Here is a 16879-nt window from a genome sequence, read left to right on the forward strand (position 1 = left end):
GAGAGAGAGAGAGAGAGAGAGAGAGAGAGAGAGAGAGAGAGAGAGAGAGAGAGAGAGAGAGACAGAGAGAGAGACAGAGAGAGAATCTGAAATACTTTAGACAGAGAGAGAGGATAAATACTAGAATCCCCATACTTTAATAAAGACAGCTTCTCCATCCTGGAGGGGGAAATCAATCATTTCCAGGCCCAGGGACATGTATTAGTCTGTGGCGACCTAAATGCCAGAACTGGACAAGAACCTGACACCCTCAGCACACAGGGGGACAAACACCTGCCTGCAGGTGACAGCATTCCCTCCCCCATATGCCCCCCTAGGCACAACTATGACAACATAACCAACAAAAACGGGTCACAACTCCTGCAGCTCTGTCGCACGCTGGGTATGTACATAGTCAATGGTAGGCTTCGAGGGGACTCCTATGGTAGGTTCACCTATAGCTCATCTCTTGGCAGTAGCACTGTAGACTACTTTATCACTGACCTCAACCCAGAGTCTCTCAGAGCGTTCACAGTCAGCCCACTGACACCCCTATCAGACCACAGCAAAATCACAGTCTACTTGAACAGAGCAATACTCAATCATGAGGCATCAAAGCCAAAGGAACTGAGTAACATTAAGAAATGCTATAGATGGAAGGAATGCAGTTTGGAAACCTACCAAAAAACAATTAGGCAACAGCAAATTCAATCCCTTTTAGACAACTTCCTGGGTAAAATGTTCCACTGCAATAGTGAAGGTGTAAACTTGGCAGTAGAAAATCTTAACAGTATATTTGACCTCTCAGCTTCCCTATCAAATCTAAAAATCTCAAATAGAAAACCGAAGAAAATGAACAAGAATGACAAATGGTTTGATAAAGAATGCAAAAATCTAAGAAATAAATTGAGGAACCTGTCCAACCAAAAACATAGAGACCCGGAAAACCTGAGTCTACGCCTTCACTATGGCGAATCACTAAAACAATACAGAAATACACTACGGAAAAAGAAGGAACAGCACGTCAGAAATCAGCTCAATGTAATTGAAGACTCCATAGACTCTAACCAATTCTGGGAAAATTGGAAAACACTAAACAAACAACAACACGAAGAATTATCTATCCAAAATGGAGATGTATGGGTAAACCACTTCTCCAATCTTTTTGGCTCTATAACAAAGAATAAAGAACAAAAACATATACATGATCAAATACAAATCCTAGAATCAACTATTAAAGACTACCAGAACCCATTGGATTCTCCAATTACCTTGAATGAGTTACAGGACAAAATAAAAACCCTCAAACCCAAAAAGGCCTGTGGTGTTGATGGTATCCTTAATGAAATGATCAAATATACAGACAACAAATTCCAATTGGCTATACTAAAACTCTTTAACTTCTTGCAACTATAGGGGGTGCTGTTCCGCATTAGCATATTTGGGTCTCCAAATTAAACTGCCTCGTGCTAAATTCTTGATCGTACAATATGCATATTATTGTTATTATTGGATAGAAAACAGTCTATAGTTTCTATAGGAGTTGAAATTTTGTCTCTGAGTGGTACAGAACAATTTTTACAGCACTTTTCATGACAGGGTTCAGATTTCAGAAATTTTTACCTCTGATCTGGGGTCTGTTTATAAGGCCACAGTGAATGCTATGAAGAAACCGACACTGCCTACGTCTTCCTCTGGGTGTCTGTACGTCATCACGTTTTCAATGAAATCGATGGGACGTTCACAGCCATTATAAATGACCAAAATGTACAGAGACCGCCCTTTCTCAACGTGCGCCTCAAGCGTGAAGGCCATCGGACCTGTCTCGTTCCAAATCGTTTTCTAACCAGCTATATTTCTCCGGTCATGTTTTCAGTCGTTATAGTTGTTAAAAACATCAGAATGTAGTTAATTTTAACCGTTTTATAGCAATTTATATCCGTTTAGTGCGATTCTGAGGAATTTATTTGTCGTGCACTTTCTAGCTTTGGGAACGTTTCGCGGTCTCGGTCGTTGTTAGTGGACATTTCGAAGGACAGAGGACATCTATCGACCAAAAGACGTTTATAACATAGAAAGGATACATTGCCCAAGAATATGATGGAAGATCAGCTCAAAGTAAGCAATATTTAATATGATAAACCGTGTTTCTGTCGAAATATTTTAAACGCATACATCGCCATTTTGTTTGGTGTAGCTTCACTTGGCCAACCCTGTATTGAAAAGTAAGGATAATTTTAAAAATGTAAATCAGCGGTTGCATTAAGAACTAATTTGTCTTTCGATTCCTGTCAACCCTGTATTTTTTAGTCAAGTATATGATTAGCTTTTAATTAAACTAGATCACTCTGATAGATGACGTCAGACATATTGAGGCTTGATTTCCTAGTATTTTTATTGTGTAACCACGGTTTTGTATGGCTAAATATGCACCTTTTCGAACAAACTGTATATGTATGTTGTAAAATGATGTTACAGGAGTGTCATCGGAAGAATTCTGAGAAGGTTAGTGAAAAAATTAATATCTTTTGGCGGTGATTACGTTATAGCGCTCTTTGGCTGGAATCGATGCTCTGGTAACGTTTTCACATGTAGTATGCTAACTTATCGATTTATTGTGTTTTCGCTGTAAAACGCTTAGAAAATCTGAAATATTGTCTGGAATCACAAGATCTGGGTCTTTCCATTGCTATGCTTTGTCTATTCTTATGAAATGTTTTATGATGAGTAAATTGGTCATACACGTTGCTCTATCTAGTAATTCTAGTCGATTTGCGATGGTCGGTGCAATTGTAAACTGTGATTTCTACCTGAAATATGCACTTTTTTCTAACAAAAACTATCCTATACCATGAATATGTTATCAGACTGTCATCTGAAGAGGTTTTTTCTTGGTTAGTGGATATCAATATCTTAGTTGAGCCGAATTGGTGATAGCACCTGAAGGAGTAAGAAACTGATGGAGTTAGAATAGTGGTGTATTTTGCTAACGTGTTTAGCTAATAGATTTACATATTTTGTCTTCCCTGTAAAACATTTTAAAAATCTGAAATGGTGGCTTTATTCACAAGATCTGTATCTTTCATCTGGTGTCTTGGACTTGTGATTTAATGATATTTAGATGCTACTATCTACTTCTGAAGCTATGCTATCTATGCTAATCAGTGTGTGGGGGGTGGGGGGTGATCCCGGATCCGGGGTTGAGGTTCTAGAAAGGTTAACATCGTCCTTAGCTCTGGCATCTTCCCCAATATTTGGAACCAAGGACTGATCACCCCAATCCACAAAAGTGGAGACAAATTTGACCCCAATAACTACCGTGGAATATGCGTCAACAGTAACCTTGGGAAAATACTCTGCATTATCATTAACAGCAGACTCGTACATTTCCTCAATGAAAACAATGTACTGAGCAAATGTCAAATTGGCTTTTTACCAAATTACCGTACAACAGACCATGTATTCACCCTACACACCCTAATTGACAACCAAACAAACCAAAACAAAGGCAAAGTCTTCTCATGCTTTGTTGATTTCAAAAAAGCCTTCGACTCAATTTGGCATGAGGGTCTGCTATACAAATTGATGGAAAGTGGTGTTGGGGGTAAAACATACGACATTATAAAATCCATGTACACAAACAACAAGTGTGCGGTTAAAATTGGCAAAAAACAACCACATTTCTTCACACAGGGTCGTGGGGTGAGACAGGGATGCAGCTTAAGCCCCACCCTCTTCAACATATATATCAACGAATTGGCGCGGGCACTAGAACAGTCTGCAGCACCCGGTCTCACCCTACTAGAATCCGAAGTCAAATGTCTACTGTTTGCTGATGATCTGGTGCTTCTGTCACCAACCAAGGAGGGCCTACAGCAGCACCTAGATCTTCTGCACAGATTCTGTCAGACCTGGGCCCTGACAGTAAATCTCAGTAAGACCAAAATAATGGTGTTCCAAAAAAGGTCCAGTCACCAGGACCACAAATTCCATCTAGACACCGTTGCCCTAGAGCACACAAAAAACTATACATACCTCGGCCTAAACATCAGCACCACAGGTAACTTCCACAAAGCTGTGAACGATCTGAGAGACAAGGCAAGAAGGGCCTTCTATGCCATCAAAAGGAACATAAATTTCAACATACCAATTAGGATCTGGCTAAAAATACTTGAATCAGTCATAGAGCCCATTGCCCTTTATGGTTGTGAGGTCTGGGGTCCGCTCACCAACCAAGATTTCACAAAATGGGACAAACACCAAATTGAGACTCTGCATGCAGAATTCTGCAAAAATATCCTCCGTGTACAACGTAGAACACCAAATAATGCATGCAGAGCAGAATTAGGCCGATACCCACTAATTATCAAAATCCAGAAAAGAGCCGTTAAATTCTACAACCACCTAAAAGGAAGCGATTCCCAAACCTTCCATAACAAAGCCATCACCTACAGAGAGATGAACCTGGAGAAGAGTCCCCTAAGCAAGCTGGTCCTAGGGCTCTGTTCACAAACACAAACACACCCCACAGAGCCCCAGGACAACAGCACAATTAGACCCAACCAAATCATGAGAAAACAAAAAGATAATTACTTGACACATTGGAAAGAATTAACAAAAAAACAGAGCAAACTAGAATGCTATTTGGCCCTAAACAGAGAGTACACAGTGGCAGAATACCTGACCACTGTGACTGACCCAAACTTAAGGAAAGCTTTGACTATGTACAGACTCAGTGAGCATAGCCTTGCTATTGAGAAAGGCCGCCGTAGGCAGACATGGCTCTCAAGAGAAGACAGGCTATGTGCACACTGCCCACAAAATGAGGTGGAAACTGAGCTGCACTTCCTAACCTCCTGCCCAATGTATGACCATATTAGAGAGACATATTTCCCTCAGATTACACAGATCCACAAAGAATTCGAAAACAAATCCAATTTTGATAAACTCCCATATCTACTGGGTGAAATTCCACAGTGTGCCATCACAGCAGCAAGATTTGTGACCTGTTGCCACAAGAAAAGGGCAACCAGTGAAGAACAAACACCACTGTAAATACAACCCATATTTATGTTTATTTATTTTAACTTGTGTGCTTTAACCATTTGTACATTGTTACAACACTGCATATATATAATATGACATTTGTAATGTCTTTATTGTTTTGAAACTTCTGTATGTGTAATGTTTACTGTTCATTTTTATTGTTTATTTGACTTTTGTATATTACCTACCTCACTTGCTTTGGCAATGTTAACACATGTTTCCCATGCCAATAAAGCCCCTTGAATTGAATTGAATTGAATTGAGAGAGAGAGAGAGAGAACGGGAGAGAGAGAGAGAGAGAGAGAGAGAGAGAGAGAGAGAGAGAGAGAGAGAGAGAGAGAGAACGGGAGAGAGAGAGAGAGAGAGAGAGAGAGAGAGAGAGAGAGAGAGAGAGAGAGAGAGAGAGAGAGAGAGAGAGAGAGAGACGGGAGAGAGAGAGAGAGAGAGAGAGAGAGAGAGAGAGAGAGAGAGAGAGAGAGAACGGGAGAGAGAGAGAGAGAGAGAGAGAGAGAGAGAGAGAGAGAGAGAGAGAGAGAGAGAGAGAGAGAGAGAGAGAGAGAGAGAGAGAGAGAGAGAGAGAGAGAGAGAGAGAGAGAGAGAGCGTGACGTCAACGTGACCTGTTGCCACAAGAAAAGGGCAACCAGTGAAGAACAAACACCACTGTAAATACAACCCATATTTATGTTTATTTATTTTAACTTGTGTGCTTTAACCATTTGTACATTGTTACAACACTGCATATATATAATATGACATTTGTAATGTCTTTATTGTTTTGAAACTTCTGTATGTGTAATGTTTACTGTTCATTTTTATTGTTTATTTGACTTTTGTATATTACCTACCTCACTTGCTTTGGCAATGTTAACACATGTTTCCCATGCCAATAAAGCCCCTTGAATTGAATTGAATTGAATTGAATTGAATTGAGAGAACGGGAGAGAGAGAGAGAGAGAGAGAGAGAGAGAGAGAGAGAGAGAGAGAGAGAGAGAGAGAGAGAGAGAGAGAGAGAGAGAGAGAGAGAGAACGGGAGAGAGAGAGAGAGAGAGAGAGAGAGAGAGAGAGAGAGAACGGGAGAGAGAGAGAGAGAGAGAGAGAGAGAGAGAGAGAGAGAGAGAGAGAGAGAGAGAGAGAGAGAGAGAGAGAGAGAGAGAGAGAGAGAGAGAGAGAGAGAGAGACACATACAGAACTAACATCAACAACATGAATGCCAATTCTTCCTGGTTGAGGGTTGAGGAGATATTGCTTCTCTTCTAGTTTTCATGAATATTACTGTGATGAAAATTACAGATTGTCTGCATAATCAAATAACATTCAGCACAGACACCCCCAGACATAAACCACAGGACATACCACCAGGGGTTTCTTCACAGTCACCAAATCCAAAAAATAATTCAAGGCAAAGCACAGTATTATTCAGACCCATGATTACATGGAACTCCCATCCATCTCCAATTACTCAAGCAAACAGCAGGACTACAAGGGGACACAGACAAACCCAAACACACATATACTTTTTTTTTTAGATGTATTGTTTGTACTATTATTATTATTATTATTATTATTATAAGCTTTTTTGGTTAATTGTACTTTTTGTATATTGTATTTTAAATATGTGTGACTGTCCTTGTCTATCAGTGTATGAGTGTTAAGTTACTTGTCATGTTTTGTGTTTTTTTGTGACAGCAGCTACCCAGGAAGCGGCTGCTTCTGCAAAATCTAAATGGGGATCCTAATAAACAAAAACACCCAGACACGCAGATATAGACAACCTAGATATAGAGATAGACAACCTAGATATAGAGATAGACAACCTAGATATAGAGATAGACAACCTAGATATAGAGATAGACAACTCTGATATAGAGATAGACAACCTAGATATAGAGATAGATAACCTAGATATAGAGATAGACAACTCTGATATAGAGATAGACAACCTAGATATAGAGATAGATAACCTAGATATAGAGATAGACAACCTAGATATAGAGATAAACAACCTAGATATAGAGATAGACAACCTAAATATAGAGATAGACACAACGCTGTTATTGTCACACCCTGATCCGTTTCACCTGGCTTCGTGATTGTCTCCACGCCCCTCCAGGTGTCGTGTTTGTCTGTTGCCAGTTCATCTCGTTTGTCAAGTCAACCAGCATTTTTTTGTTTCTCAGCTCCTGCTTTTCCCCAGTCTCTTTTTTTCTCACCCTCCTGGTTTTGACCCTTGCCTGTCCTGACTCTGAGCCTGCCTGACCACTCTGCCTGTCCTGACTCTGAGCCCGCCTGCCTGACCACTCTGCCTGCCCCTGACCCTGACCCTGCCTGCCGTCCGGTACCGTTGCCCCACCTCTGGTTTACTGACCCCTGCCTACCCTGACCCTGAGCCTGCCTGCCGTCCGGTACCGTTGCCCAACCTCTGGTTTACTGACCCCTGCCTACCCTGACCCTGAGCCTGCCTGCCGTCCGGTACCGTTGCCCCACCTCTGGTTTACTCAAATCAAATCAAATCAAGTTTATTTTATATAGCCCTTCGTACATCAGCTAATATCTCGAAGTGCTGTACAGAAACCCAGCCTAAAACCCCAAACAGCAATGCAGGTGTAGAAGCATGGTGGCTAGGAAAAACTCCCTAGAAAGGCCAAAACCTAGGAAGAAACCTAGAGAGGAACCAGGCTATGAGGGGTGGCCAGTCCTCTTCTGGCTGTGCCGGGTGGAGATTATAACAGAACTATGCCAAGATGTTCAAAATATTCATAAGTGACAAGCATGGTCAAATAATAATCATGAATAATTTTCAGTTGGCTTTTCATAGCCGATCATTAAGAGTTGAAAATAGCAGGTCTGGGACAGGTGGCGGTTCCATAACCGCAGGCAGAACAGTTGAAACTGGAATAGCAGCAAGGCCAGGTGGACTGGGGACAGCAAGGAGTCATCATGCCCGGTAGTCCTGACGTATGGTCCTAGGGCTCAGGTCCTCCGAGAGAGAGAAAGAAAGAGAGAATTAGAGAGAGCCAAGATTTTCAAAATGTTCATAAATGACAAGCATGGTCAAATAATAATCAGGAATAAATATCAGTTGGCTTTTCATAGCCGATCATTAAGAGTTGAAAACAGCAGGTCTGGGACAGGTAGGGGTTCCATAACCGCAGGCAGAACAGCTGAAACTGGAATAGCAGCAAGGCCAGGCGGACTGGGGACAGCAAGGAGTCATCATGCCCGGTTTGCCGTGACGTATGGTCCTAGGGCTCAGGTTCTCCGAGAGAGAGAAAGAAAGAGAGAACGAGAGAATTAGAGAGAGCATACTTAAATTCACACAGGACACTGGATAAGATAGGAGAAGTACTCCAGGTATAACCAACTGACCCTAGCCCCCCGACACATAAACTACTGCAGCATAAATACTGGAGGCTGAGACAGGAGGGGTCAGGAGACACTGTGGCCCCATCAGAAGAAACCCCCGGACAGGGCCAAACAGGAAGGATATAACCCCACCCACTTTGCCAAAGCACAGCCCACACACCACTAGAGGGATATCTTCAACCACCAACTTACAATCCTGAGACAAGGCCGAGTATAGCCCACAAAGATCTCCACCACAGCACAAACCAGGGGGGGGGCGCCAACCCAGACAGGAAAATCACGTCAGTAACTCAACCCACTCAAGTGACGCACCCCTCCCAGGGACGGCATGAAAGAGCACCAGTAAGCCAGTGACTCAGCCCCTGTAATAGGGTTAGAGGCAGAGAATCCCAGTGGAGAGAGGGGAACCGGCCAGGCAGAGACAGCAAGGGCGGTTCGTTGCTCCAGAGCCTTTCCGTTCACCTTCACACTCCTGGGCCAGACTACACTCAATCATATGACCTACTGAAGAGATAAGTCTTCAGTAAAGACTTAAAGGTTGAGACCGAGTCTGCGTCTCTCACATGGGTAGGCAGACCGTTCCATAAAAATGGAGATCTATAGGAGAAAGCCCTGCCTCCCGCTGTTTGCTTAGAAATTCTAGGGACAATTAGGAGGCCTGCGTCTTGTGACTGTAGCGTACGTATAGGTATGTACGGCAGGACCAACTCGGAAAGATAGGTAGGAGCAAGCCCATGTAACGCTTTATAGGTTAACAGTAAAACCTTGAAATCAGCCCTTGCCTTAACAGGAAGCCAGTGTAGGGAAGCTAGCACTGGAGTAATATGATCAAATTTCATAGACAACCCTGATATAGACATATAGAGATACTGACCCCTGCCTACCCTGACCCTGACCCTGCCTGCCGTCCGGTACCGTTGCCCCACCTCTGGTTTACTGACCCCTGCCTACCCTGACCCTGACCCTGTCTGCCGTCCGGTACCGTTGCCCCACCCCTGGTTACTGACCCCTGCCTACCCTGACCCTGAGCCTGCCTGCCGTCCGGTACCATTGCCCCAGCTCTGGTTACTGACCCCTGCCTACCCTGACCCTGAGCCTGCCTGCCGTCCGGTACCGTTAACCCACCTCTGGTTTACTGACCCCTGCCTGCCTTGACCTGTATATTGCCTGCCCCTGTTGGATTATTAAACCATTGTGAAATTCGACGTTGTCTGCATCTGGGTCTTACCTTCATAGCTGATAGATATAGAGATAGACACAACCCTGGTATAGAGAGACACAACCCTGGTATAGAGAGACACAACCCTGATATAGACAACCCTGGTATAGACAACCCTGGTATAGACAACCCTGATATAGACAACCCTGGTATAGAGAGAGACACAACCCTGATATAGACAACCCTGATATAGACAACCCTGGTATAGACAACCCTGGTATAGACAACCCTGGTATAGAGAGAGACACAACCCTTGTATAGACAACCCTGGTATAGACAACCCTGATATAGACAACCCTGATATAGAGAGACACAACCCTTATATAGACAACCCTGGTATAGACAACCCTGATATAGAGAGACACAATCCTTGTATAGACAACCCTGGTATAGACAACCCTGATATAGACAACCCTGATATAGACAACCCTGATATAGAGAGACACAACCCGTGTATAGACAACCCTGATATAGACAACCCTGGTATATAGAGAGACACAACCCTGATATAGACAACGCTGATATAGAGAGACACAACCCTTGTATAGACAACCCTGGTATAGACAACCCTGATATAGAGAGACACAACCCTTGTATAGACAACACTGGTATAGACAACCCTGATATAGACCCTGATATAGAGAGACACAATCCTGATATAGAGAGACACAACCCTGATATAGACAACCCTGATATAGACAACCCTGATATAGACAACCCTGATATAGAGAGACACAACCCTGAAATAGAGAGACACAACCCTGATATAGACAACCCTGGTATAGACAACCCTGATATAGACAACCCTGATATAGACAACCCTGATATAGAGAGACACAACCCTGATATAGAGAGACACAACCCTGATATAGAGAGACACAACCCTGATATAGAGAGACACAACCCTGGTATAGACAACCCTGATATAGACAACCCTGATATAGAGAGACACAACCCTGATATAGAGAAACACAACCCTGATACAGACAACCCTGATATAGACAACCCTGCTTTAGAGAGACCCAACCCTGGTATAGACAACCCTGATATAGACAACCCTGGTATAGACAACCCTGATATAGACAACCCTGATATCGAGAGACACAACCCTGATATAGAGAGACACAACCCTGATATAGACAAACCTGATATAGACAACCCTGGTATAGAGATAGACACAACCCTGATATAGACAACCCTGGTATAGACAACCCTGATATAGACAACCCTAGTATAGACAACCCTGGTATAGAGAGACACAACCCTGATATAGACAGCCCTGATATAGACAACCCTGGTATAGAGAGAGACACAACCCTGGTATAGAGAGAGACACAACCCTGGTATAGAGAGACACAACCCTGGTATAGACAACCCTGGTATAGAGAGACACAACCCTGGTATAGACAACCCTGATATAGACAACCCTGATATAGAGAGACACAACCCTGATAGAGACAACCCTGATATAGAGAGACACAACCCTGATATAGACAACCCTGATATAGACAACCCTTATATAGACAACCCTGATATAGAGAGACACAACCCTGATAGAGAGAGACACAACCCTGATATAGACAACCCTTATATAGACAACCCTGATATAGAGAGACACAACCCTGATAGAGAGACACAACCCTGATATAGAGAGACACAACCCTGATATAGAGAGACACAACCCTGATATAGACAACCCTGATATAGAGAGACACAACCCTGATATAGACAACCCTGATATAGAGAGACACAACCCTGGTATAGACAACCCTGATATAGACAACCCTGACATAGACAACCCTGATATAGAGAGACACAACCCTGATATAGACAACCCTGATATAGAGAGACACAACCCTGATATAGACAACCCTGATATAGAGAGACACAACCCTGGTATAGAGAGACACAACCCTGGTAGAGAGAGACACAACCCTGATATAGAGAGACACAACCCTGATATAGAGAGATACAACCCTGATATAGAGAGACACAACCCTGGTATAGAGAGACACAACCCTGGTATAGACAACCCTGATATAGAGAGACACAACCCTGATATAGAGAGATACAACCCTGATATAGAGAGACACAACCCTGATATAGAGAGACACAACCCTGATATAGAGAGACACAACCCTGGTATAGAGAGACACAACCCTGGTATAGAGAGACACAACCCTGATATAGAGAGATACAACCCTGATATAGACAACCCTGATATAGAGAGACACAACCCTGATATAGAGAGACACAACCCTGATATAGAGAGATACAACCCTGATATAGACAACCCTGATATAGAGAGACACAACCCTGATATAGAGAGACACAACCCTGATATAGAGAGATACAACCCTGATATAGACAACCTTGATATAGAGAGACACAACCCTGATATAGAGAGACACAACCCTGATATAGAGAGACACAACCCTGGTAGAGAGAGATACAACCCTGATATAGAGAGACACAACCCTGATATAGAGAGATACAACCCTGATATAGACAACCCTGATATAGAGAGACACAACCCTGATATAGAGAGACACAACCCTGATATAGAGAGACACAACCCTGATATAGAGAGACACAACCCTGATATAGAGAGACACAACCCTGATATAGAGAGATACAACCCTGATATAGAGAGACACAACCCTGATATAGAGAGACACAACCCTGATATAGAGAGATACAACCCTGATATAGAGAGACACAACCCTGATATAGAGAGACACAACCCTGGTAGAGAGAGACACAACCCTGATATAGAGAGACACAACCCTGATATAGAGAGACACAACCCTGATATAGACAGCCCTGGTATAGAGAGACACAACCCTGATATAGACAACCCTGGTATAGAGAGACACAGCCCTGATATAGAGAGACACAACCCTGGTATAGAGAGACACAGCCCTGATATAGAGAGACACAACCCTGATATAGAGAGACACAACCCTGGTATAGAGAGACACAACCCTGATATAGAGAGACACAACCCTGATATAGACAACCCTGGTATAGAGAGACACAACCCTGATATAGACAACCCTGGTATAGAGAGACACAGCCCTGATATAGAGAGACACAACCCTGGTATAGAGAGACACAACCCTGGTATAGACAGCCCAGATATAGAGAGACACAACCCTGATATAGAGACACAACCCTGATATAGAGAGACACAACCCTGATATAGAGAGACACAACCCTGATATAGAGAGACACAACCCTGATATAGAGAGACACAACCCTGATATAGACAACCCTGGTATAGAGAGACACAACCCTGATATAGACAACCCTGGTATAGAGAGACACAGCCCTGATATAGAGAGACACAACCCTGGTATAGAGAGACACAACCCTGATATAGAGAGACACAACCCTGATATAGAGAGACACAACCCTGGTATAGACAACCCTGATATAGAGAGACACAACCCTGATATAGAGAGACACAACCCTGGTATAGAGAGACACAACCCTGGTAGAGAGAGATACAACCCTGATATAGAGAGACACAACCCTGATATAGAGAGACACAACCCTGGTATAGAGAGACACAACCCTGATATAGAGAGACACAACCCTGGTATAGAGAGACACAACCCTGGTATAGACAACCCTGATATATACAACCCTGATATAGAGAGACACAACCCTGGTATAGAGAGAACCAACCCTGGTATAGACAACCCTGATATATACAACCCTGATATAGAGAGACACAACCCTGGTATAGACAACCCTGATATAGACAACCCTGGTATAGAGAGACACAACCCTGGTATAGAGAGACACAACCCTGATATAGAGAGACACAACCCTGATATAGACAACCCTGATATAGAGAGACACAACCCTGATAGAGACAACCCTGATATAGAGAGACACAACCCTGATATAGAGAGACACAACCCTGATATAGACAACCCTGGTATAGAGAGACACAACCCTGATATAGAGAGACACAACCCTGATATAGAGACACAACCCTGATAGAGAGAGACACAACCCTGATATAGAGAGACAACCCTGATAGAGAGAGACACAACCCTGATATAGACAACCCTGGTATAGAGAGACACAACCCTGATATAGAGAGACACAACCCTGATATAGAGACACAACCCTGATAGAGAGAGACACAACCCTGATATAGACAACCCTGGTATAGAGAGACACAACCCTGATATAGAGAGACACAACCCTGATATAGACAACCCTGATATAGACAACCCTGGTATATAGAGAGACACAACCCTGGTATAGAGAGACACAACCCTGGTATAGAGAGACACAACCCTGGTATAGACAACCCTGATATATACAACCCTGATATAGAGAGACACAACCCTGGTATAGAGAGACACAACCCTGGTATAGACAACCCTGATATATACAACCCTGATATAGAGACACAACCCTGATAGAGAGAGACACAACCCTGATATAGACAACCCTGATATATAGAACCCTGATATAGAGAGACACAACCCTGATATAGAGACACAACCCTGATAGAGAGAGACACAACCCTGATATAGAGAGACACAACCCTGATATAGAGAGACACAACCCTGGTAGAGACAACCCTGGTATAGAGAGACAAAACCCTGATAGAGAGAGACACAACCCTGATAGAGAGAGACACAACCCTGATATAGACAACCCTGATATAGAGAGACACAACCCTGATATAGACAACCCTGATAGAGAGAGACACAACCCTGATATAGAGAGACACAACCCTGATATAGAGAGACACAACCCTGATATAGAGAGACACAACCCTGATATAGACAACCCTGATATAGACAACCCTGATATAGAGAGACACAACCCTGATATAGACAACCCTGGTGTAGAGAGACACAACCCTGATATAGACAACCCTGATAGAGAGAGACACAACCCTGATATAGAGAGACACACCCCTGATATAGAGAGACACAACCCTGATATAGAGAGACACAACCCTGGTATAGAGAGACACAACCCTGGTTTAGAGAGACACAACCCTGATATAGACAACCCTGATATAGAGAGACACAACCCTGGTATAGACAACCCTGATATATACAATCCTGATATAGAGAGACACAACCCTGGTATAGACAACCCTGATATAAACAACCCTGATATAGACAACCCTGATATAGAGAGACACAACCCTGATATAGAGATACACAACCCTGGTATAGAGAGACACAACCCTGGTTTAGAGATAGACACAACCCTGATATAGACAACCCTGATATAGACAACCCTGATATAGATAGACACAACCCTGATATAGATAGACACAACCCTGATATAGAGAGACACAACCCTGATATAGACAACCCTGATATAGACAACCCTGATAGAGAGAGACACAACCCTGATATAGAGAGACACAACCCTGGTATAGAGAGACACAACCCTGGTTTAGAGATAGACACAACCCTGGTATAGAGAGACACAACCCTGATACAGACAACCCTGATATAGACAACCCTGGTATATAGAGAGACACAACCCTGGTATAGAGAGACACAACCCTGGTATAGACAACCCTGATATATACAACCCTGATATAGAGACACAACCCTGATAGAGAGAGACACAACCCTGATATAGACAACCCTGATATATAGAACCCTGATATAGAGAGACACAACCCTGATATAGAGACACAACCCTGATAGAGAGAGACACAACCCTGATATAGAGAGACACAACCCTGATATAGAGAGACACAACCCTGGTAGAGACAACCCTGGTATAGAGAGACAAAACCCTGATAGAGAGAGACACAACCCTGATAGAGAGAGACACAACCCTGATATAGACAACCCTGATATAGAGAGACACAACCCTGATATAGACAACCCTGATAGAGAGAGACACAACCCTGATATAGAGAGACACAACCCTGATATAGAGAGACACAACCCTGATATAGAGAGACACAACCCTGATATAGACAACCCTGATATAGACAACCCTGATATAGAGAGACACAACCCTGATATAGACAACCCTGGTGTAGAGAGACACAACCCTGATATAGACAACCCTGATAGAGAGAGACACAACCCTGATATAGAGAGACACACCCCTGATATAGAGAGACACAACCCTGATATAGAGAGACACAACCCTGGTATAGAGAGACACAACCCTGGTTTAGAGAGACACAACCCTGATATAGACAACCCTGATATAGAGAGACACAACCCTGGTATAGACAACCCTGATATATACAATCCTGATATAGAGAGACACAACCCTGGTATAGACAACCCTGATATAAACAACCCTGATATAGACAACCCTGATATAGAGAGACACAACCCTGATATAGAGATACACAACCCTGGTATAGAGAGACACAACCCTGGTTTAGAGATAGACACAACCCTGATATAGACAACCCTGATATAGACAACCCTGATATAGATAGACACAACCCTGATATAGATAGACACAACCCTGATATAGAGAGACACAACCCTGATATAGACAACCCTGATATAGACAACCCTGATAGAGAGAGACACAACCCTGATATAGAGAGACACAACCCTGGTATAGAGAGACACAACCCTGGTTTAGAGATAGACACAACCCTGGTATAGAGAGACACAACCCTGATACAGACAACCCTGATATAGACAACCCTGGTATATAGAGAGACACAACCCTGGTATAGAGAGACACAACCCTGGAAGAGAGAGACACAACCCTGATATAGAGAGACACAACCCTGATATAGACAACCCTGATATATACAACCCTGATATAGAGAGACACAACCCTGGTATAGACAACCCTGATATAGACAACCCTGATATAGAGAGACACAACCCTGGTATAGAGAGACACAACCCTGATATAGAGAGACACAACCCTGATATAGACAACCCTGATATATACAACCCTGATATAGAGAGACACAACCCTGATATATACAACCCTGGTATAGAGAGACACAACCCTGGTATAGAGAGACACAACCCTGATATAGAGAGACACAACCCTGGTATAGACAACCCTGATATAGAGAGACACAACCCTGGTATAGAGAGACACAACCCTGGTTTAGAGATAGACACAACCCTGATATAGAGAGACACAACCCTGATATAGACACCCTGATATAGAGAGACACAACCCTGATATAGACAACCCTGATATAGACAACCCTGACATAGAGAGACACAACCCTGGTATAGACAACCCTGATATAGAGAGACACAACCCTGGTATATACAACC

Source organism: Salvelinus alpinus, chromosome 26 (genome assembly GCF_045679555.1).
Source record: "Salvelinus alpinus chromosome 26, SLU_Salpinus.1, whole genome shotgun sequence".
NCBI classification, from domain to species: domain Eukaryota; kingdom Metazoa; phylum Chordata; class Actinopteri; order Salmoniformes; family Salmonidae; genus Salvelinus; species Salvelinus alpinus.